At 39.4% G+C, this 23579-nt stretch overlaps 1 protein-coding gene across 7 annotated transcripts in view; it reads right to left on the reverse strand.

Annotated features, from left to right (window-relative positions):
• NLGN1 (neuroligin 1) overlaps positions 1 to 23579 on the reverse strand; it is a 391414-nt gene that overhangs the window by 312425 nt on the left and 55410 nt on the right. For 4 of the 7 annotated variants that reach the window (XM_071566520.1, XM_071566518.1, XM_071566515.1 and 1 more), the window contains exon 1: positions 11040 to 11199. The exons of 1 other annotated variant lie outside the window; for it this stretch is intronic. The gene's annotated coding sequence lies outside the window, so the exon portion shown is untranslated. Of the gene's footprint in view, positions 1 to 11039; positions 11200 to 23579 lie in introns of those variants that run through there. 2 more of the 7 variants (XM_071566519.1, XM_071566516.1) reach the window with 1 other exon arrangement.

A 23579-nucleotide genomic window follows, 5' to 3' on the forward strand; every position in this document is an offset into this window, starting at 1 on the left:
CGTATGTGTTTTCCTTTTATTTTAATACACTTACACGGAATGGCAGACATTCGCCTCATGGAGGATGGTTGCTTTGTTGCATTTCAGATTTTGGAGGTAGTGGGATATTACTGGAGAAATAGTAAAGGCAGAGTAGGCAGTCAGGTGCCAGAGCAGAAGGCACCAAGTATAACTTTTCCGAGTTCACGTACAAGGAAAGATGGAAGCTTATTCCTTAGTGGCATTCAGAAACCTCCACAGATTTAAACCTTTTCCATTGGGCCTTAACATTAGAGGTCGTTTTCCTGGCAGGAATAGAAAAATATACACTCTCTTCTTTCTCAAGCTCAAACTTTTAAATAGTAGGAACTTGATCTCAGTAGCTCTCCTGCTGATTCACATGGTCTGCAGAAGGTCTGAGGACAACAAATCCAGCACAGGTGCACCAAGGGAAAACATCCTTTTTCATTTCAAGCTGTTGAGTTGGTTCAATGCTGAAAACTACCAAGATGCTACTAATAATTCATTTATCACCTGTTTGCAGACCTAAGTCAGCATTTAATACACTTTCGTTACTTAAAATGGTAAATTTGACATAAATTTAAAGCAAATCCTAGAGCTGGGCTATAGCTCTAAGTTTATCCATCTGCTGGTTGCTGTTGCAGTTGAACTGTTCTGCTGTGATCCACAGTTCTGGTTTGCCTCCCATGGACAAGGTTTTACTCTAAGACAGAGACAGAATGCTAAAAAGGTAAGATTAAAACTCAGTGCTGTGTTTGGCTATTCCTAATTAGTTAACTATTGAGTAGTAGTTAGCTTCAGTAAGTAGATGGATGGGCTGTACAGGGCAGCAAATTGTAAAGCACTTGCAGAATTTGAATCAACAGCTTTACATTGTATTTGTAACTTGAATTTTGGATTTGCTCTTTTTAAGCCTTTCTTTTTAAATGGCTAAGAAATAGTTTATTTTTGAGACTGAGAGGTCACACAATCAAGCTTGTCACTGGCTGCCCTGAAGCCATCACATTAAAAACACAATCTCAACTTAAATAAAAAGACTGAGATTAATCAAATCTTTTGAGACTTTCATGCCAAAATTTCACTGTGAGCTGCAAGTGCAAGGGCAAACAGGGAAGCCGGCCAGGAGCATGTCTTACTAGTTGAGAGTCAAGGCTGGACAAAATTCTCCTCAGTCCTTCAGCAGATAATTTACATAGGACTTTCCCTTGCTATCTGGACTTGGCTGAACTGAAATCAGTGGAAGAAAGAGAAACAATAAAGAGGAGCAGGAAAAATCAGGGAGACAAGCAGGAGAATAAACTAAAGAGTAACGATGATCAATCTGGGACAAGATTCAGCATCAAAATAATGTGGATCTGAAGAGGAGGAGGAGGAGAAACATTTTTAGGTTTTACTACTGTCTGGATTTGAGGATCACAATTGCTCCCTGTAGTAACACAAATGAATTCTACTGTAAAAGGTATTTGATAAAGTCTTTCATGGTCCTTCGAACATTCTATACTATATAGAGGTTTTTTCTATCATCTATTATTTTATTATCTTCCTTTCTGAATTCAAATTACTTTATAGCTCAGATTCTGAATTACTTTGGAGAGGTATTTAGTATGCTGAGGAGTGAACAATCTGAGATAGCTTCAGTGCATCTTTGCATTTCCAATGACACAGGGCATCCCACAACAGGTCACATCTGCTGCAAACTGCAGCAGCTAAATTCCTCTTTGTTACTCATGCACAGACCTTCAAATCTTAAGGGATGATTTGATCTGTGCCACCTGACAATAGCTCCAATGGATTATTAAAACCTTTGGTGGCATCCAAGGCTTCTGGCCATATGCCAGCTTCAGTACATGGAAAGGCTATCGCTGTTATGATTAAAAAAAACAACAAGCGAAACAAACAAACAAAAAAGGGATGTTTTCTTTTTAGCTGAAGATGTACTCTGTAATTTGATATTCATGCCTAAAAACACCTTTCCACCTCAGTTTTGCCAGTAAGTCCCAATTGCACAAATAATCATACAGTGATTGTAAAAGTTTGGAAAAATACACAATGCTCCTTCATTTCAAAACACAAATGCTATTTTGCAGAATGAGCTCCATTTGCATCCATTTCTATTTACAACAGTCTCTACTTAGAACTAAGAGGCCAGAGACATTTCATGTCTCTGAGAAGAAATCCATGTTCTAAAATACGCTACAGTGCCAAACAGGAACATGGCCAAGCGAAGGGAAACCATTAGAGGGAAGAGTTTGACCCAGGGTGAACACTAATTTAGTGTGCCACACCAATTGTAAACATGATCAGAAAAAAACCTCTAGAGATGCATCACAGAATTTCCCATCTCTTCTTTTGTGTTTCAAGTTAGCAAAGCTCTGTGCCAAATGTGACATGTTTTCTCTCAACGTAGTAGTAAAAAAGACCAGGCTGAATGTGGCTTTGAGCAACGTGGTCTACAGGAAGGTGTCCCTACGTATGGTAGGGGGTCAAAATTTATGACCTTTTGCAGTTCCTCCCAACCCAAAGCATTCTTTGAAAGATTTTAAAATAGACGATGCTCTTGGCTATTTCTATAAATACTTCGGAATGGGATGGGATTTGCATGTTTTTAGTTCATGAAATTAACTACGTGCATTTAAAAAAAATAGGTGTAAGAAGTGGTAATAAAGACTGCAATTCTGAATATATAATACATGGAAGAAGGATACAGGTCTGGTGGGATTTGGTTAGCTCCCACATACCAGCAGATCCTTTGCCAAGACCACCAACAAAGGTATGAGTAAGATGTCATCCTGATGGGCTCACAGTCCCATCCCACATTAGTATGAGATTACAAGTGTTATGTTACATGGGTCCACAAACAACCCAGCAGTAAGGATTTCCAGATGCTACAACCTGTGTAAATATATCACTCCCAGGTCCAAGAAACCTATTCCTCAGTGCCATTCTCACTTCTATTTAATATAATGGTTTTTAGACAAAACCTAATAACCAATTAGTGAAATATACAGTATTTAAATACAGTATTCCAATACAGTATTCAGATATAGTATAGCAAAATTAGTGAAAAGTTGAATTAAACTGTGTAGATGTCATAAGGCTCCTTTAAAGTCTGATGCATTTTTCAGCTGCACTATATTTTTGTTCTTTTCCATTAGTGGGAATACTCACTAATACTAACTCCTTATTAACTAGTATTTCCATGATCAAAAGATCCCTTTAAATAATTTCTGCAACTTAGCTTGCCAAAATAGGAAGAGTTCTGATCATAATATTCTATTAAACTGTTTTTGAATTAGACAAATCAAGCCTGAGAAGAGGGTAACTTAAGTCTTTTTAGCTTCCATTTACTGATATCAATACATCATTTTCTTAAAGTAATTCTACCTCTTAGCTGAAGTAATTGTTTGTATCACCAGAAGGTGACTACAATTTTTTAATGTGGACTATAGCTGTCTGACATTTTGCACAGTAAGTAGGTAACGAAATGGTGATTTTACCCATAACAGAAAGAATGGGTAACTCTGTCACTTATGTGTAAAGTTTTAGACAGCTAAGTAATACAGATTTAAATTAAAAATGACAGGTGCACTGGCTTGGAATATAATGGGCACTGAAGTGAACCTTTATTCCTTTTAGCAGCTTACGGTTAACTCTTAAATGGACCACACATTATACTCACTTTTGAGTACTGTAACTGTTCAGCTAAATGATCAAAGGGCTATTCTGTTGGTGGCAGCACTGTGCTTCAGGACACAGATTTTTTGACCTACTGTAGAAATTGCACTGCAATCATGTTAATCAAAGGTCATTCTGCAGAAAAAAAATAACCCAGATATTCCTTATTTGAGAACCTCAGCATTGAAACCTGTACATTGTATATCTTTAAGTCAAGTGAATTTAATTTGCTTTGATTAATACTTCATAAAACATACACATACTTCCCATCTAATCACTCTAACAGAGTACCTACAATCCAGACTGAGACTCCTGAAACAAAGTGTTCTTTTGTTGTCTCTTGCAGGTGAAAAATTAAGGTATAGAATTGTTAACAAAGTTCTTTACGTCATATATATTTGTGGCTAACCCTTGGTTCACTGGAGTTAATCATGCCAGAAAAGTAAATTGCATTTTCTTCACCACCTTTAATACAACTATAATATCAACAATAATACTACCTTTAATGCTAGTTTAACACCTAAAGCAAGCTTTCATATCACATTCATAAGAAAGATATCACTTTTGCATTTTCCTATTGGGAGGGTGTTGGGAATTCAAGATAAAACAGTCTAGACTACAGTTATTACAACTTCTTGAGAGAGAACTCTGTGAAGATGCTTGAATGAACTCAGGTCTTTCCATGAATTGTTTTTCTATCTGGATACAATACAATAACAGTTCCAAGCACACAAAACCCTTGTTGTAGAGTTAGATCAATAACTGGCATTCCAAAAAGATTAGTTTGCTTGTTTGTTTGTTTTCAAGGAAAAGACCAAAACACTTTTTTATGGCAGAAAAAAAAGCCAAGATGGTCTCAGTTCCATCAGGGTAATTGAGATCAAATTTGAACTCATCATAAAATTCCCAGAGGTGCAAATATGATTTGTTAATCACAAACCCAACATCTCTAACTCAACTCTGAAAGTGCTCTTAAATGGTATTACCACGCTTTCCACAACTGCAGAGTGCACACTACAGTTTGAGTGCAATATTGGCATTATAGGGATCTATCAACTTGAAGAGGCTGTTTCCTATGATCTAGCATTCTGTACATCTGTGACTTTACTTGCATTTGTTCCAAAATGAATTTCATGCTTAACTTGTTTTTCTTAATTGAACTTCCTTTAGCAGTTTCTAATATGTGCATTATTAAAACTCATTAGTCCCATTCATGCCTGCCTGTCATTTTTGGCTTCATATTCATGTACCAAAGAGCTCTGTTGCTTTATATAGGAATCAAATTAAATAATAAATATGAGAACTTGAACGTTTTATGAGTGTCAGTGTGAGAAAGTGGCTGCAAGGCCCATAAGGTTTCACACAAAAAAAGCATTACAGCTAAAGCTAACATGCTGACACATCTCTGATCTATAAAGTCTGCAGTAATGGTAGCAGTAAAGTGTTGTGCCATAGATGGGGAATTTTTCTCTCACATGAAATAGAAATAGGATATAGCAGAGACTATATTTACTGTTGCAAAAAAAATTTCAAATAAAATTTCCCAAAAGCTTAGAATATAACACCATTAAATGTCTACAAAGATTTACTCTTTCCATCTGACTTCATGTGTAGCTCCCATTATTCAGCTCCTTGTCCTCTTTTCATTTTCTATGACTATCTGTGAGAAAGAGACTTATTTGTTATAGCAACCAGTCTCAGGTCTCCCTATGATCATGTCCTGGTCACCCTGATCACAACTCCAGAGGCCAGAGGGTTTCCTAACCCAGCAGTGGGGTCTCATGGTGACTATATCAGCATCCCAATTCTCCACAAAAATAACCTCTCATTGGGAAACCAGTTCAAGAAACAAAAGCCTCATCCCCCCAATGCCTATTTTACACAGGTTTGAGGATGTCAAAATACTCAGTCTCTCTCTGAGGTTTCTCCCAAGTAAATTGTCATCTTCTCCTCATGAATATTTCTAACACTATGTGCCTACATAACACTTTACTGCTTTCAAGTACTTTTTTGGAAACTGGGGGACGGGATTGGGAAGGCAGAAGTTAAAGAATGGGTTTCAGTTCAGACATTGAACTTAAAAGCTTGTGACAAAATGAAATTAAATAAAATGTAAGAAATACAACATAAATGTATTTGCCTCATTAAATTCCCAGAACCAGTTCAACAAGTGGATTAATAGCATCTTTAGGCAGGATGTTATTAAGGAGAATCAGAAAACATAATTTTCAATTGCTATTTAACTTCTTTGCTTCGTTAAAGGAATATGAGTAATTTGAAGTACAATATTTATAAAGTGTCCTTAACAACTTTTATGATTTTACAGTCACATGTTGCTAATTTCCAAGCATTACATTCTCCCTTGATATGGTGCAAAAGACCTAACCAAGCATCAACAGAAGGTAACAGGCTACCCAAAGACAGCACTAAAACTGATTATGCAGAAAATATTATGAGGACAAAACAGAAGAATTCAACAAATGGGGCAAAGAGAACTCCAATTGCTTTTCTTTTAATGGCCTCATCTTTTATTTGCAGCCCAGACCTTTACATGGCTTGATAACCATGAGGATATTTACAGTAGAGACATTGTGTCCCCTGGTTTCACACAGTTGGTGGTCCTTCACACCATCTTTTGTTTTCTATTGAAAAGTGGCAAGACAGAGTGGGGGCACAAGGAAACTTGAGCATGGTACTAAGTAACCAACTAGCCATTGACAGTTACAAAAACAAAGCCTGTTGGAAACCAGGTGGGGGTTTCAGAGGCAGGTGGAAATGTGGAGCTGTGTCACCAAGAAGTCAATGCAATTTCACCTTGTAATTGTGATAATTCAATAGTTGCAATGTCATCATTTCTATTAAAACTACAGGCTGTGTTCTCAATATGCAATACATGATAAAGTTTTCCTATCATCTTCTTTCTTTGGCATCCCCTAATCCCCTCCCTCCGTTCCTCCCTCCCATACAAACTCTTGTGCAACAACTGGGTAGCAGGGCAGGCATCCCCCTCTGAGTACTCTACATTTCTTCCTAATGCAGAGCTCAGAAACAGGGCTACAGTAACAGAAATATGATTCAGAACAGCCTTTATTCATCAGTCAGGACCTACTTTTTATCATTACATTTATACTTACCATGCATGGATATCTGGGACTAATCAAAAATTAAATTATTTACTGGATCAGATTGATAACTGTCTATCTTTTATTAAAAGAAATCCACAAAGGTTTCTACTGAATCTCTGGCAAAATGCTGTCTTTTCACTATTTGCTTTCAATGAACGTCTGTCTCTTTTTGCCCTTCTTTTTTCACTTATTTAATATTTAAATAGTTTCTTTTTCATGTGATTAAAAAACCATAATAAATATGACATCAAACAAATAATTCAGAACTAGCCAAGGATCTGTAATACAGCTTTACATCTCTATTATAAAGGATTGTATATTTGCTTTTAATAAAGAAAGGCAAGCCAATCCATTACGAACTGAGACCACATCTAAGCCTCTGCTTTCTTCTCTTTTCCCCAGACTCCATTTGAACAATTAGAGTGGTTTACGCTTGTGTGTATGCCAGTGGATATTAAATATGCAAACTGATAAAAAATAAACCCACCACCATTACCATGTTCAAATCCTCCATTCACTTGCAAATCAATGTATCTGCCTACAGCCCTGTCCCAGTCTTTAAATAACCCTCCTCAGCAGACTGCTCCACCTCCAGCCAAATAATCCAGAGCAAACCCACTCTGCTAAGGATGGTTAAGTATCAACAGCCAGGATATTATCTCCTTACCCTACTGTAGGAATAGGGGTAAGACAACCAAGGCAGTGTCAGGACTACAGCCCTTCTCCTCGCTTCTACACAACTTACTGCCTTAAACAGCCTGAGCACTCTCTCATGGCTTTCATTGCTACTCCAGTTAATCACAAAACAGAGGTGTTCAGCCAAATCCTGCTTCCCAGCACACTTAGTATGATTATCCTCAGCCTCATTTTTCTTCCCACAGCCTGCATATGATTCACATGAAATGTACAGAATAAATGGGGTCTCTCTGTATGTAGCTAAGGTTCTTCTAATCATTTACTGCAAAACTGCTTGTGCAACATCACTGCAATCTGTAGCTGTAGTCTAAGAAAAACTGTGTCATTTATCAAAAGTAACTAAGAAGCAGTCTTCTTTAACCCTGCATCCTGCACCCAAATAAAAGGGGGGAGGAGGAAGGGGGGCAGGGGAGAGAAAAAAAGAAATAAACCCACCTAACCAGTATTTCCAAACATGGCTACTTAGCTTTTGGCTCCCAATCTGCAAATCTGATTTCAAAGATGCAAAAGTGGGCTGCGTGTTACAGCTGTTGAGCCCACACAGGTCTCAGTGCAGTCAATGGGAATCAGTATTTTTGAAAATCAGGAACCCGAATAATGGGCTCTGTTTTTAAAGGCTCATTTATACCATACATGGGTCTTTCACTTGTCAAGTGCCAGTAATAAAGTACATGCAATTTCATAAGTATCCTTTGCCTCAAAGAAGCTAGCCCAGAAAAAAAGTAGGAGATGTCCCAAAGCTCACAGTGTTGCTCTTTCAGCAATAATAATAGTCTGTAGATGCACCAAAAATGCTACTACTGTAAAAAACAAACACAAAAAACAACCTTGGTCTTAAGGGTGCACGAAAAGCTTATTGTGAGCAATGCCGTAAATACATGGGTTCAGATGTGATTTATCTCTCTGAATTTACCAGTGCTGTCTGGTCCCACTAAGGCACTGGATAGATGCAAATATTGCCACAGTGGATGGCAATGTTGGGGAAAAAATATTTCCTAAGACAATTTCCTACACTTATGATGGAGAAAAAAAATCTGCTTCATTTCAAATTCACAGAACATCTAAACGTGCTAAAAACATTCACTCTTATATTTATAGCTTCTATAAGACATATTTCCATTTTATACTAGTGAATATTTTTTATGCCATAGTTGTTAGAGCTAAAACAAACTGGCCTTCCAGAAATAAAACCCAGTGTCAAACTAAAATTATATTCCTTCAAAAGGTCAGCAAATTTACAGAAGGAAATAGCCAGTTCAGATTGTGTCACCTGGAGCAGCAAGAACACAACACTTTAATCGAGCTCTGGTTTGTTTTATTTAAACAATTATTGGAATGTAATTGCTCTGAAACCATATGCATCCTTAGAATGAATCCAGATAACATCCTTTCTCCTGATTCCAAAGTAACTTTCTGGCTTTAATTATAAGTCAATTAATATTAAGTAATTTGACTGATTAATTTTAATTAAACCTGTTGAAAATTGATTTTCCTTTAGCAACTAAAGATGATGCTCTAGTGCGATCGTCAGGAAGGGAGGATGGGGGGGCGCAGGAGGAGGAGGGGAGCAGAAGAGCCAGCACTCAGCACCCAAGCGAGAAAGATGTCTGAAGAAATAAAAAAAGAAATCCCCCGTCAGGCCCGGCAGTCCAGACAGGGACACGGCGCTGCGGGAGGCACCGGGGGCTGCGGGGCGCCCGCGGAGCTCCGCGCCCGGCCCGCGGCCCCGGGGCGGCGGGGGAGGAAAAGTTCGCTCGGGCGGCGGCGGTGGGTGCGGGGTGTGTGTGCGCAAATCCCCCTGCAAACAACCCCCGCAGCGGTTCCTGCCGCCGCGCATCCCCCCGAGGAGGCTCCGCTCGGGATCGCCGCAGCCGCGCAGCCCCGCACCCGGACGCATCGCCCTGCCCGCGGACACGCACACACGGACACACACGGCTCCCAAGCCGGCCCTGCAAAGCGCCCCTCGGGCTCAGCCCCGCAGCCACCCTGCCCTGCCCGGGGCCCCGAGTCCATCCCGGCCGCCCTTCTGCATCCCAGCCCGTTCGCCCCCTCCTTCCTCTCCATCCCGGCGCGGGCTCGCCCCGCACGCCGGGATCATCAAAGTATTTACCAGTTCACGGCCGCTTTCCCGCAATCGCAGTTGAAGCTGTAATCCGCTGGATTCGCCTCCTCCGGCTCTCCCAGCCACTGGGAGCGGGAGGGCTTCCAATAGTGCCCCGGACACTTCCCAATTATACCGATTTTTATATATTTTTCTCCCCTTTCCTGGGATCGGGGCGCGGGGAGGGGGGGCTGGAAATCCCCATCCGGAATCCAACCTCATCCGTGCCGAGCCACCTCCATGTAAATCCGACCATCAGGCAGGCAATGGAAATGATCAAACGCTACTTCTCTCCGTCTGCAGGCAGATAATCCCACTAATCCAATAGATCTCCCCCGATCCGAAATTGCCCTCCAGACGAATCCCTTTCGCTCGGTGTCCAGCGGGTGCTCGCGGAGCCGCGGCGGTGCCCCGAGGGGCGCGGGGAGGTGCGGAGGGGTCGCGGAGGGGGGTGTTAATCTTTTTTGGCTCCTGGATGCACGGCTCGCTCAAACCGCCGAGATCCCTGCTTTTTCCCCTATTACACGTTTCCACTCCAAATTGCTGCTGGATGAAAAATGGTACAAAGATACCCCCAGCGGCGGCGCGGCGAACAGCGCGGGCAGCCCCGGCCCCGCACCGCCCCGCACCGCCCCGGGCGGACCTGCCTGCGGGGACCCTCCCGCAGAGGCACGGCCCCACAGCAGGGCGGGGGTGCCCCTCCGGTGGCTGCGGGAAGCACGAAGAACACGCACCCCCGTGTACGCAGGCATGTAAAGTGATGCCAAATGCTTTTGGGATGTAAAGGGATGGAGATGCTGCACGCACCTGCCTGCGGGTAGGCTGCTGCCTCTTGCTAAATGATACCTGAATTATATAACTTTTGTGTATATAGTTTATATAGGTAGATGCAAATTATGCTCAAATATGTCACATGGGTATAATTTAGTAAGAAACCATGATCTGGCTTAGACTGTCACTATCTGCAATAAGATATGACTCTTTGTTTTCCCTTGTTTCTTGAAATATTTTACTTATTTTTCACAACTTTCTTTTTTTAATTAAGGCCAAAAGTATTCTCCAACCCAGCCTTCATGCTTTCTAGGATCGCAGCAGAGAATGAAAGTTAGCAACTAAGGGAATGTGGAGAGAAAGGAAGGCCAGATCAGAAGGGAAAGGAGAATAGTCCTTTGAATATTGAAAGGTCTATTCATTTTTAAGAACAGCCACAATCACACACTAAAAAAAGCCTCTTGTAGAGAGCTCATTAACATCTCCTGTTATTTTAGGAGAGACTTCCATTCACATTGTGTTTAAAATCTGTATTTTGCTCTGTTAACATCCACCTCAGTTTAAAATATTGACACTAATCAAGCACAGCACACCCGCTCATGTTTCCAAGCATATAGCCCCAGGCAAGGTCTGGAGATATCCAGTAATTTGATAAGCTTTTACACCCTCACCTGAGAGCACATCCCAGCAGAACAAAGGTCAGTCCCAGCCACACTGGGCTATTTGTGTCTCTGAGTCCCACTGAAGATCTACCTCTAAATGTCCATGGCAGGAGTGAAGGACACAGCAGCAGTTTATCCTTTGACATTCACATCTACTGGAATAATCATCTTCTGGGCACATTCTTCACCTGGTAAGTATCAATAATTATTACAATTCGTGATTATTTATCGAGTCCAGCATCCTTCAGTGCTCTGAAATTTAACTCTCCCAATGCCACCAAAAGTGTACAACTCTCAGGTATGGGAGGAAAAGGCAGAACATACTCTGCTGACAGAGCAATCCTATGCATGTTGTTATGTTAGTCTCAAGGGAACACTAAGTAAAAAAAAAAAAGGTTTCAAAACTAGAAAGCAAATGTGCATATGAATATCAATCAGTTGCCACCAGCCACAGATCAACCAACAGCCTCGAAACTATCAGCAAAGAGGCAGTACCAGGTGAATATTCTGCCATTTTTCATCCTAACAAAACTCTGGAGTAGCTTTGGCTGAGTTGGGTTTTTGCACTGAAAAGTATGAAATAATGGTGATATAAAATAACTGCACCCTCACTGTCACTCAATGAGCTGTTGAAGTCCATGTGTGCAGTTTTCTTTCCACTCCTTCAAGGAGGATGTATCTGCCTTCTCCAGGTTCCCTGAGCCACCATGTGAACATCTTATTGAGTGCTCTGAATATCATTTAAGTATATTGTCCCCTACTAACTATAGGGGGAAATCCAGTCATTTATTCCTTTACCGCATGTTTTGTGGGTGGCAGGTGCTGATAATTTCCATCCACTTTGCTACAATCCCACCTTTGACCATCAAGCTTCTACCTAACTCATCTTCACTTGTGCGGAAATAGCACAAAGTTGTGGTTTGAGCACATTAAGTTTCTCTTTAACTCTTTCTCTCAGCAGTGACGTATATAAATTCATTTACAGCATCACTTTTACTCTGGTCTGTCCCCAAGGCTGGGGCCCCTTGCAACAACTTTTCCACTGTCTTTCCCTCTGCTTCCCTCCTCCATGTTTCAAACATTTATCCTTCCTTCTTCCCTCTAGGAACCTCAATATCACAACAGCTCTCCTCTCATCCAAAATATTGCTGGGGGAAAAGAAATACTGGTTTGTGAAAGGTAACAAGATTTGTCTTCAGCTGCAGAAAGTTGTGCAGGTCTAGGAAGGGATATAGGGTTGGAAAAACAAAGTACAGTACCGGACTAGACTCTCTGCACTGAGATGGGATAGTAATAACTGAGCCTGAACATAAGTGTGGCAATAATGCTGCCTAAGGCCTGACACTACTGTATTAGCAGTGCAGTTTAACTCAGATTCAGTCTACATCCAGTATGGCCTTGCTTTAAAGACCTAAGTGGCCTATACACACATTTACTTATGCGTACATATATATATATATATATATATATATCTATCTGAGGTTGGAACTAGATGATCTTTAAGGGCCTTTCCAATCCAAACCATTCTCCATTTTATGATTCTATGATATATATACATACATATGTATAAAGAGCATTTGGACTTATTTGAAAGAAGGGGAGAAGGGCCTGTAATAGACTAGAACTTTGTTAAATATATTTTAACATGCTGCATGTCAAGAAATTACACTTCCATTATAATCTAAGGAATGCAAAACTGGCTAAAAAGGATGGCATTATTTAATACTTAGTTCGGCTGAGTCTTAGTAGAGTTGCATTATCTGCATTTATGAGAAGAATGGAGAGAGAAATAAGTTTCCATGGACTGAAAATCTATGGAAATTTCACAGGCCAGCATTCTACACTATTCTAAAATTCAACTCTGCTCCATTTCCTCTGTTCTAAGAATATGAAGCCCTTCATACAACTCCCATGTAAACACCTAACTTCTAAAAAGAGAAAAACATACAATCAAAAACTAAAAAGCAGAAAGAATCTCCCAACTAGAAATCCAAGCTAAAATGCATATTAAGGCATATAAAGTATGCACCTGAAACATTAATGGTAAGAAAGATTTTTGACGTGACACAAGTTTCATGAGCTATTGAAATATGTTACTTAAGATTGTCACGTTTTTCTTTCAAGTATAAATTTTATCAAACTGCATTTCTCAAGAAAAAAGATTAACCTTTCTAATAGGTAGAAAAGGTGCAACTGTTTACATATACAAGATTTTAAATATTCATTAATTCATTTGTCTCAAGATAGCTCATTAAATTGTTTCTTGAAATAACTTTGTTAAATATTTTCTTTGATTTCATGGAACTTAAGATTACTCATCTCAGTGTATTTATATTCTTTATATTGCCCCTGATTGCCAGATCTTTAATGAAATTATAATGCCTGTCTATGAGCTGCTGTAGTTAGCTGTAACTGCTGAGTTATTGCCATTCATTTGGTTTAACCTTGCCAAGAAGAGCCACTTAGAGAGGTCATCCCTTTTCACAGCATAGCCATGAAACCTCTTCACAAAGATGCAGGGCCAACAATCCCTCGGTCACTTCAAACACAGTTATTATTTGCTTTCTTTAGTATCGTTCTTTTATACTAAAACAACCACATTTTAAAAAATATGATGCTTTGCTTGTATGGCAAAGAACTCACTCAGGAATTATCAGACTTTCACACATCAAGATCAAGAAAATGAAAAGCATGTAGTCTATAAGTTCCACTTTTAACTTGGCTTCATTCTTGCCCACAGAAGTTCCCAAACACATAATTACATCCTGAATGGTCTCACCACCACCTCTGCTGCACTTCAGTGGTCAGAGTCACTGTTTTGTTTCCTCCCTACCTCTAATGGGAGTCATAACATTTTGTCATCTGGTAGGATTTGTATTCTGGCATCATATGGGTTGTCCTTGGTGGCATCCACTTTTTATCATTAGCACCTTATGCTGAAATATTTAATTGGCTATGTTGTGTCTCCGCACTGTAGATTTATTTTGCATTTTCATTTAATTAACAGCCATGACCAGTGGCCTGATGGATGGCAAAGCATTCTGTGAAATAGAATCCCAGTGGATTAAAAGCTTTGCTGGAAGGTTTCAAACACCCATTCAGCATGAACTTCTCAAAAGCAATTTCCTATAAAGTATCATGTTTCCAAAACACAATGCTTGAGGACATGGGATGAGGCAGCAAACAGGACGCAAGGAAGACACAAACCCTGTTCCTACAGCCTCACCCCTCTCAAAGTGTTGCCCTGTATTGACTGGATCCTCAGATGAGCACAACCCACCCATCGTTATTCTGAGATTCAGGTTCTTTTGGGTGCTGTTAAAAGACTGATATTGATAAAAAAAGCCATTGCCAGTGTTCTTACTGGAACTTAATCAGTAGATTACAACACATTACAACACTGTGCTTGCCAGGGAACTCTGAATTAATTATAAAATCCATTTCCTTGTTTATGTGGCTGGGAATACATTTAGTCCAGAGGAGTTTTATGACTTTGTTCCTTCCCAAAATTTCAGTTATTATTTGAAGTCATAATCCAGCAGTACCTTGGTTTGCAGTGGCCCAATACAGGAAACTAAGGGGCCAGAGTTTGGTTTTCAAATTATGGAAAGAATATTCTTTTCATACTGTGTGACAGCCAACCTATCTCTAGGGCTTTTAATTAAATTAGTTTAAACCTAGAGTTGAGAGGAGTACATACTGTATACTACTTGTGACGTACCGAGTCTGAAAGCACACAGGGACATTCCCAGTGGGAGCTGGTGCTCTGAGTCACTATTACATGCAGTTATATTCTTTCAGATCCAGTAAGCAAGTGACAGAGAACGATGGGCCAACTTCATCTCCGATGTGATGAAATGGAAGTTAGATTAGAGGAACCTCATCAGAGAGTTTTGTTTTCTAATATCTAACCTCAGCAGAAAAATGAACAGGTAGCCTGGATTGTTAACATTTGCAAGTAAAAACAGTAAATTGTTTTCCACCTGCTTTTACTGAGGAATACTATTTCTTTTTTCACCAGTCAGTTTCCATAAGCAAGGAAAGCTTGAACTTCTGTGAATTAAGACTTGCTAGAACCTTGACATTCTCTCAGCACTGACAGAACATTTTAGGTCCTCATTTAAAGCAGTCAGTAATAAGATGATTGTGAAATACATCATGATTTTACTACCAGCTTCTCCTGGCGTCTGTTTCCCTCCAGTTACAATTGCTCTGATAACTTGGTGACCAATATAATTAGCCTGGCTGTCATTATGGATACAGGCCAAAAGAGCCAAAGATATTTCTTAAATTTTCTTCTCAGATGCACCAAATAACATGATCCATTAATTAAAAGTCAGTCCCAGTTAATTCTTGACAACTGAAAAAGATGCAATTTGAAAACACTCTTACAAAGCAGTAAATCACTTCCAACCTGGTTTATGTGAGCTGCATTTGAAAGAGGCTGGAGCAGGCTGGGGTTTGGGTACTGGACCGGGGTCAGGGCACAGCCCTGGTCTGGCTTTGCCAGTGGCCAGGTGGAGACCTCAAGGAAACTATTTTATCTTTCCTGTCTATAGCTCTATCTAATCCATTCGGATTTTTCTGTCACCAGGGCAGGGACAATCTTCCCATACCAAGGAGAAGGAGGAAGGCATCCAGGGATTCCCAGGCTGGGGAGGAGAGGGGGGTCAAGAGGCAGTGCTAAAGCAGCCCAGCGCTGCCGCCTCTGCCAGCCCCAGCTGTTTGGCACCGACCCGTGCGGTCTCTCGCAGGTGCAGCTGTGGGTCTGTGTAGCCACAGGGCATTAATAGACCTCTGAAAGAGGCCAGGCACAGAGGGACTTGTGGGGCACAAACTGGGTTTGTGGGGCAGCTGATGTAATGTGTTTGTGGAATTCTGCTGTAATAAGTAATAGGAAATAATGAACGGACAGAAAAACTCTTCATAAAAAACATGTTCCTGTTTTTTGCAGGCATTAATCAGTCTCAATAGTGATGGGAAATCCAGGAGATAATATCAATATGAAAATACTATTGTACAAACAGTAACACATTTGCTTGCTTATCTTAGCAAGTCTTAAAGCTTGTCATGTCTGGAAATCTGATTCACTGCACAATGATAAATGACACAAAATTGATATGTACAGGCAAGAACATACAGGCAAAGCAGAGAGTACAGAAATTGCCAAGAATTTCCAAAGCAGAGACACCTGAAGAGCTCCTTAATTGAGGGACCCAGAGAAACATCATTTTAACAAATGATGAGAGGGGGATTATTCCTTCTGAAAATACAATTACTTTTAAGAAAGGAAACTGAAGGCCAATCAAATGACTTGTGATATCTGAAAGTCTCCCTGTAGTATAACCAAGCTGTTATTTATAGCTCAATAATATTATTCCTGTAAAATCTAGTTGTTGTAATGATTTAATAGCAGAGTAGTAACAACAAAATTCTTCATTCCAGCTGTGGAAGGGATGCATGTTAGGTTATGTGCCTCTGTGCCTCTGGCTGCACACAGACACGTGATAGTACCAGATCTACAGTAGCTGCATGGCAAGGCATCCTGGAAAACTGGAGACAAAAACAGCACCTCATCTCTATGCAAAATATCTGCAGATACCTCTGTCTACTGTGACAGGAACAACAACACAACCTCAGGAAGCCTTAGCTGGTATCTGTATAGGCAGACAAGGAGAAAAAGTAAAATGAGGAAAAAAATGGCAATAGAGAAACTGCAGCATCCTAGAAGCCTATTATTTAATTGATGCCCTAACCCAGGAGAATATATGATCCTCTGTACACTATGGTCATGTCACAGTGTGCACTCTACATGGACTTTAAAATTACAGTTGTTTTTTATACAAGATCAGTTAGACCTATCTGAAAGTTAAATCTATACAAATACTTCATAATACCTATCTGTGGCTAAAGTGAATCCCACACCCAGAAAGACATGACATCAAATTTTAATTTTCAAACTTCTAGAAGGTCTTGGTTGTAGAATATTACCTTCTTTTCCCACATCTGGTATTTGCAGAACTTAACAAACAATGTCTCTAGCATTCACAATAAGCACAGTACAGCTTAATCTCCTCTTGTGTGGCAAACTTTGGCATTCCCTTGCCGTAGAAATTGAGCACAGTGGTTCTCAACAAATAGTTTCTTATGAAAGATGAAAGAATCCATTAGTTTTCTATTTCTCAGACCTTTCACTTTCTTTTCCATTCCAGACAAATAGGACACACAAATTTCCTATTTCTTTTAATAGTGATGCTTTAAAATTTTTGCTGGCAAATGTTATTATTCCAGGCTGAGAAATTTATTCCAATAGCTGAGAAAAACTTCATCCATCCCCCAGTAGAGGGTGCAGGCAGTGTGGCTGCAATCCCCACAAGCCCGAGCTGGCCACTGCTGCAGCTTCAGCTTGTTTCTAAGGTGGGTGAACATAATAAAGCACGTAATGTTATGTTATGGATCAGTTCAATACTAAATAACGTGCACAAATTGCAAGGCATCTGTTTTTCTCAGCTTTTCGTTTTCTTTGTTCGCAACTGTTGTCAGTGTCTATAGTGATGCTGGGCTCGTGTTGTACACGTGAAATTCAGAGACTGCAAGAAAGGCTTGAAAACTCACATTGCAAACCTAAAAGACATGTCTGTATGATATTTTCATAATCAGTGGGTTAAAAAAAGTTTCCTTGCCTAACGATTAAAAGGTTTACTTCTACCTTCAGGGCTTTTTTCAGGCTTCAACCAAATAAAGTTTCACCAAAATAAAACAAAAGTATTTCCCTGATACTGAGAATATTGCCTTCAAGAGGTGACATCAACTAGAGAGGCTAAGAGGAATTTGTTTGCAAAGGAAATGTTGCAGCAGCTTCTGTTAAAGGGGGAATTATCTCAAGACAGTATTTACCTCCTTCCACAGTCACCTGTGGTGGGTGCTGCTGCTGAGCAGTCATGGCCTCACAGCACCTCCCAGCCTGCACAAATATGTTCTGTACATATTTCCAGTGACCCTGGCACAGATGTGCATCACACAATATCTGTAGGAGCACAAGAATGCACCTGCTACAGTCCCGTGTTTCACATCTGCCGTTCCACTTGCAGTGCCTGAGCTACCCAACTGTCTTGGAGTCTGGTAAGACCAAAACGAAACGCTGTATTTAAGGAGGACTTAGGCTGTGGGAAAATAAGCCCATTGTTTCAAACAGCCTTAAAATCTGTTAGAGTCAGTTCGACACTGAGAGTAAATGAAAACACAAAGTTGAGCTTGGCAATGCTGGATCACAGAGGTGAGCAACTATCAAAGAGTGATCACAGTGTCGTAATCACAAGATACTGAGCATGAAAGGGTATGTGACAGGTGAAAATGAACACATTTACACCAGATGGAGCTAAAATTTGAGTCTAAAATGAAGGATATACTTTTTTTTGAAGCAAGTATTTGTTGATCTAAAGACCAAAACAATAGTTCTTGTTTCTTCAGCACGTGCTAAATAACTGACAACCTCTTTCAGCATTGTCTTAGGTTTCATTGTAGGCTCCATTTCAAAGATTAGACAAGATAAAGCACTTTGCATTAGCACACCTATCTGGCAAGATGACATCTCAGAGTGGTTTGATAAAAAATGATGGTAAATGTTACAGGTCAATAATCTCTGCCTAGTAAGAGTAAAATCAGTGTTGTCCACTCCCTTCCCACAGAGCTATCTGCAGTGGAAACAACTAGTAACACCTCAAATGAAATGTCTTAAATCTCAGCACAGTCCCTGCAGCCATCTAGTTCATCAAAGTGAGAAACAAGCTGAGGAGAGCTCATGTTCAATGATGCTCTGAGGGAAAATGACTGTCTGGCATCAGCACTGGAGGTAGAATGTGGCTGACTGATGACTTAGAACCGGTTTTTTTGAAAATACTGGGTAAATTGAGTAATTTGAACCAATCATGGACTATATCGTGCAACACAACATTCCTCTACCCTGCAGTCTCCCTTCTGGGAAATCCAGAGTGGTGGGGAGTACATTTATCAAGAAAATAATGACCCCAAACAGACTCCTTGAAGCCTAAGGTGTTTTTTTATAAGAGGACTCTAGGGATCTAATTAGGAGGAAATAGCTCCTCAATGTCCTGAGTGAACTCCCACTGAGAAAATAAACAATTTATTGACTCACTCAACTCCAGACATCCAAAGATAGTCATCTTTATAACGTTTTTGTAAGTATGGAACATAGAATGGCATGTGGAGGCACTGTTTGATCATGAAAAAGAAAGGTATGTATTCAAGGATACATGCTTGGTCATCAGTATTCAAATTTTTATCTTTGAATTTGGAATTAGGATACACCAAAGAAGTGTGTAGTACTGTATATTATTCTAAAATTAAATTTAAAAGATGAGGGTACTTCCTATCTGTTTTTATAGCCTTTAATCAATTTCCTTGCTCCTCTATGTCCCATTCGTTCCTTGGGGAAAAGGAGGCACACGAGTTTTGGGTGTGGACATTTGCTGGCTCTCAGACAACAAATGTTGCAGAACCAGCTTTGAAAACACTGTTTTGCAAATACTGAATCTTTTGAATCTTCTCCCAAGATGAGAAGGTCAAGTATACTGATCAAGAAAGGAATAAGGTCCTGAGAATGGAAAACAGTGACAGTGCATGTATTCAAAAGGTACAGACACCCAGGAGTAACACAGAGTATCAGAGGGAGGTCTGACAAGAACTAAGGGCAGCAAATTAATATTTAGACTGAGCATCAGCAGAAATGTCCTGTCAGTGTGATGTTTGGAATTATTCTGAGAGAAGTAACTAAAACTTGTCACTGACAATCACTGCTTTTCAACATTTCAAGTTGGCAGCTCTGTTTCTACACACAAGATTCTCATTAGCTCTTTTATTTTATGATAAACAAAAGAAAAATGTATATAATTGATAAAATCAGCAAAGGGCCTGTATGAATAGCTCTGTGTGGTGAGAAGCTGAAATGGAAAGCTTGATCTGGATGGAAGAAATGAGCAGGATCCTCCAAGATAAAAAGAACATGGACCTGTTGGAGTAAGTCCAGAGCAAGACACAAAGATGGTCTAAGGGCTGGAGAACCTCTGCCAGGGAGATAGGATGGGAGAGCTGGGGATGTTCAACCTGGAAGAGAAGGCTCCAAGGAGACCTTAAAGACTTTAAAGCCTCCTCCAGTACCTAAAGGAACTACAAGACAGCAGGAGAGGGACTTTGGACAAGGGCATTGACATAGAAAAATGGGAAGTGGCCTTAAACTGAGAGAGGGAAGGTTTAGATTAGATATGAGGAAGAAATTCTTTACCAAGAGGGTGGCAAGGCACAGGAACAGGTTGCCCAACTAAGCCCCAGGTAAAAGAAGAAATTCCTTAATATTTCATAATCAGCATTTCCTAGAGTGATGTGTTAAATTCCAGCTGCTCAATTCCACTCCATTCTCTGCTCATGGTTTTCCCTTTTTCTCCTGCCCATGTCCCAACACATCTTCTCTGCTTATATCCATTCTAGTTAAGCTGCCAGACGTTGCGGGCAGGATCTGTTCTACAGTTTGCACTTTATGCTTTCTGGGGCTTGTGAAAGAAGCACCCAAAGAGTTTCATACTGGGCATCTCTCTCTCTGAAACTTTTCAAATGCTCTTCTCGCTTTTATATAACTGTGGTTAAAATCTGACATGAACAACTTCATGGAATCTTCTCAGATCCCCACGATCTGCACAGTTATGACTCACAATTTAAAGCCCATAGTGCTGCTTCCACACCTGATACTTCAGGCATTTGTTTTAAAAAGCACAGTGTAACTCAGATACATATAAATATGGATTTGCTCATTAGCAACATTCCTGCTGTAACTACAGCCAGAGCACCTCAGGGAATAAAATGCTTTTGGGAGGGAGAGATTCACAGTTGTGTTATCTGAAATTTCTGAAAACAGTCTTTTGAGAGGTAGTGGTCAAACTACCAGACAAATAATTTGAATACAAGAAAATCTAATAAACAAAAACAAAAAAATTGCCAGTGGCTTAAAGAGTAAGGTTTTACCCTTTTTTTTTCCTCACAATTTATTCTAAAGCTGCAACTATCACATGCTAAGCAAGAACTGGTGGTTACCTCTGTCTTAATTGTGGTTTGACTGTACTTCCACAAGTTGGATGAGAATTTTGTGATAGTTACTAAACATGATTGTGGCTAAAAGTTCTCACATTTGTTTGGACAGTATCAATAAATTGAGGGGGGAGGAAAGAAAAGTAATCTGTAAATATTTCATTAAAGCAACAAAATTATTAAGTAGAACACCAGAGACAGAAAAACAAAAACCATAAAATCTCATCCCATATTCTAGGTTATACTACATGCTATCATGGTATCATGATCTAGAAAAGATTATCTCCAATACAAGTCAGCACTAGTTTTTGCTGCATTTAAAATAACTTGGGAACAATGATCACCTTAGAATGCCTTGGTATATTAAGATAATGATGTGAAATGGGGCAAACAATTACTAATCATCTTTTGGTGTTTGGGGCCCTTGAATAAAATTGTGGGTGAAAAATATTTGAGATAAATGTTGTTCATCACAATGATATTGGCATAAATTGTATCTGATTTACAAAAGAATTTTGCTAGAAGGAATATTTAGAGAGCTCATTCTGAATAGATATCACTTAAAAGAAGATTTATATATCATAAACTTTGTGCCATTGTACATTGGTGAAACATGATTGTATACAACTTCCAATTTCTTTCTACTTTTTGGGCAGTTCTCAGGAAAAGGCATCCAAACCAGCAGTCATTTATCTTTGATTTAAGCACAATTTGATGCCTACTTAATATATACACAAGTAATAATTCAAGACAGCACAAAATGTGCATTTGACAGGCTTCCAAAAGACACCAATGTACATTAACATTTTTGCATTTACAGGCATAAATTCACAGGTGACTCTCACACTAGATGACTTGAAAAACTCTTTGCACTGATATCTTCTATACAGAGTGTTCATTTGCTCAATATTTTGTTGCATTTTCTTAATTCATCATTTCCTTATTGTGTTCATTATTGTGCTATTTAGAAACCTGTGACTATTTTCCCATAAAACACTGTTACCACTTGATATACCAAGAAAATTATGATTTGCAGGAGTTTTCCACTGAACAGATTGTAATGATTATAACAGTCTACAGAAACTCTCTATGAAATATGACTGACATAACTATGCCCTGGAGACCAATGGTTAAATAATAACATACATACATAATGTCATTGTTACACTGATTTACCACAGATTGGATATTACCTACACTTTATGTCAAAGTAAAAAGACTGCTGTTAATAAAAGGAAAAATTAGTCATATAACTTATGCAATCAAGAAAAAAAATTAAACCAATGTTAAACAACATGTATCCATTATTCTCCACCTCACACCTGCATTCTGAAACATTCTCAAAGCAAGCATTTTATAAATGAAAGAGCAAACCAGTTCCTAGATCAAACTTCTTGCTATTCACAGCAGGTTTGATTCAACTTGGTCAGAAAAAAAAATTTTCTAAACAAATCCCTCCAAATAAAACATCTTTCCCTCAAACTCATCTGGAAATTGTGCACCGTTAGCAGTAGAGAGTAGATTGAAGATACGCATGAACTTGTTACTGAAGGAGGATTCAAACTTATCTTAGACTACACTGAAAGTTTTTAGCAGCTAAAAAAGGCATCAGCACACTCCTATACTATGAGCTGGTATACACAGACCTTGCTATATTTGTAGTAAAGTCTTGAGTGCAAAAAGTCCCACACAAAATCAGGTTAAAAACACTCTGACCAGTCATTATTGCAATCAACATATGTTTCTCAAACTGTTTTTGACTTAAATTAAATTGAGGCCAGAGGACAGCTGGAGGCCTAATGAAGAAACATGTCTACTGAGACAAGATCAAATTTGGGGTTTTTTTTCCTGTTAAAAATAAAAATCATGTTTCCAATGATTCATAGCCCAACCTTCCCTCTTTCAGCTCCACAGTGATGAAAGGACCAGAAAGAAAATAGACTCTTGCTCAGATTAAACTCCAATGTCTTTACTGATTCCTTACCCCATCTACAACACAGCTCTTTAAAGAAGATACTTCGTTCAAAGGACAGAAAATGAAAATATTAAGGAAAATATAATGGAAGACATAAAACCTTACTCTCATCCAGATTTACTATTTGATTGTTCCAATGATATAATTGTATAAGAGAAGCAAAATGGGATGAAAACAGAAGAATGGTAAGCTCAGAGGCAGAACTTACAACAGGATTTTTCTGCACTCCTTTTTTATGGAAGATGTAAATAATTTAGAACTTGTCTACCAAACTTGCACCTCATTTTCTACTGTAAGTTATTATGTGCTTAAGATAGTTTTATATGCTGTATCAATTTTTAAATAGACTAAATTCCTCAGATTATGCAACATACCAAAAATAAAACACCAGCTCCATGAAAGCCAGTGGCCTTAATGCAGTAAAATCTAATACAGGTTGAAACAGTCAGATAAAATGAAATTTATCAGCCAAATAG

The sequence above is a fragment of the Pithys albifrons genome, chromosome 11 (genome assembly GCF_047495875.1).
Source record: "Pithys albifrons albifrons isolate INPA30051 chromosome 11, PitAlb_v1, whole genome shotgun sequence".
In the NCBI taxonomy this organism is placed as follows: domain Eukaryota; kingdom Metazoa; phylum Chordata; class Aves; order Passeriformes; family Thamnophilidae; genus Pithys; species Pithys albifrons.